The sequence below is a fragment of the Alligator sinensis genome, unplaced genomic scaffold (genome assembly GCF_000455745.1).
Source record: "Alligator sinensis unplaced genomic scaffold, ASM45574v1 scaffold264_1, whole genome shotgun sequence".
Classification (NCBI taxonomy): Eukaryota; Metazoa; Chordata; order Crocodylia; family Alligatoridae; genus Alligator; species Alligator sinensis.
In genome coordinates this window covers 7,499,583-7,501,725 of record NW_005841831.1, presented here as the reverse complement: position 1 = coordinate 7,501,725, position 2,143 = coordinate 7,499,583, and positions in this window count along the sequence as shown.

Sequence of the window (2,143 nt, the reverse complement as noted above, 5' to 3'; positions counted from 1 at the left end):
CAGATCATCAAGTCCAACCCCCTGCCATGGGCAGGAAAGGATGCTGGAGTCAAACGACCCTGGCTAGGTGGTTGCCTAGCTTCAAAGTGACTGCTGCCCTGGCTGGGGGAAAGCAAGCCCTTCTCTCCACCAGTCTATGTGCATGTTACGGTACAGTGCTGTCGGGAAACCTGCATAAATAGCACTGGAGGCAGAAAGCAAGCTTCTTCCCATAATGTCCCATATGTTTGAAACTCCCTCCATGTGGGGTTGCAATAGATGTCTAAACTGCACTGTTTGGAAAGCCTTGGAGTAATAATCCTCATTACAGGATTTCTTCATATAAGAAAGTCTTTTGAGTAGCATGATCATGTGTCCTGGTTTGGCCGGGACAGTTCTCAATTTCTTAGGCCATCCCGGCATCCCAGCTGGTTGGTGAAAATGGAAACAAAAATACTGGATTGGTGCCACCCTGTCTGCACTGCCTGGCTGGCTCCACTTGAGTAGTGGCAGGAGGCAAGGGGCAGGCTGGGCTGTGCACCATTCTTCCTGCCTGGGGAGGGGACCAGCTGGGGTAGGGTGGGGTGGGAGTGCTACTGTCAGTGCAGGCTGCCCGTGTGTGTGTGTGGCACCACCCAAGTGAACTTGTATTTTGTTACCCTTTGGAGTCCTCCTGAGCAGCGGCTGGAGGCAGGGGACAAGCTGAGCTGGGCATTACTCCTTCTGCCTGGGTTTGATCTGGGTGGGCGGGGGGGCAGGGTGTCAGTGTCCCAGATTTCCTTATTTTTGTAAGATGTAAGTTGGAATCTGTAACAGGAAGGAGTATATGCCTGCATTTAGAGAAAGGAAAAGAAACTCTGCTGGGTTGGTAGTAGCAAATCTCAAAGTTCATGCATGTAAAATATTCAGCAGTCTCCAGCCCTCTCTCACTAGTCCACTCCACCTTGCGGAGAGAAGCTGACTCTCCACTGAGATCAAACTCCTGTGCACGTTTCACCACATACCCAACTTACACAGGAGGATGGACTGGGCAAGCTAAAGATTTGGGAACCATTTGTTTTCAGTCCACCCCAGGCCAAAATTTCCTCCCATTTGCAGTAATACATCTCTCAAGGGCCATATCCTACCGCCTACTACTAACATGCCATCTAGAAAGACTTAAAATGCCATGGCTCCAGAAATACATCAGTGTTTGTGGTGCATTTGATATTAAGAAGTTATTGTGTAATATTAAAGAATTATTGTGTAATATGCATAAACACCTTGGCATCAGGGGCTCGATCAAGTGCACTCGTGCAGAGCTACATAACTACATGTGTAGAGTTGAATGTCTCCCTGACCCTGGCTATGTATATCTGAAGTTTGCTGGCAACTTTGCATTAGACATCTTGTGAGTGAAATATAGTTTTCTATTTTGCCACCTTCTTGGTTTTAGATGTTTGGTGCATCACATTTCAAGCTTCCTTGGACAGGAAGAGATAAAAACAACTTCTCTTTGTATAATGGAGCATTGTCTCCTTTTCTTTGGGTGTCAGAGTGTGATGAGCTGAGATTCAAAATAGTTGTACAGGGATTTAAAGTTACTAAACACCTCATTTACTGTTACTACATATTACAGTCATAGAGTGAAAGAGGAGGGGGCATAGGGTCTGCAGTAGAACTACTTGTTAAAGGATAAAATGTTTCTGACCACTAATGCATCTTCTAATGCTATGAAGAGGCAAAGACTGAATTTCCTTTAAAAACCTGAGGACAGACCAGTTTCCAGATGATCTAGTCAGTATTGTCTCCATCTTGCTTAGACTGAGCATCAGCTGGCTGGTTCTTATCCAAGTCTGTAGCTCAGCCAGACCCTGATGATATTGCAGTCTGCCTTCTGCCTCTGCCAGGAGCATCACATGCACATTACACATGCAGGTGAACAGAATGGAAACCTTCCTGATGGCCTTGTTACATATTGCACTTTGAGATGCTCAAATGTTGATCCGTGTTGGTGCTAGCTCGAGTTAAGAACAGCTGCATGTTAAAGGCTAAAAACCCCTGAAAGTCTCCCACCCGCACAGCTGCAATTTGCCACTAGAGAGCTGATGAGTGGGGGCCGGATGAGCCGGGATCCTGGTTTTCCTTGATTAAAAAATTGCAGATTCTCTGATTTACCCCCCCC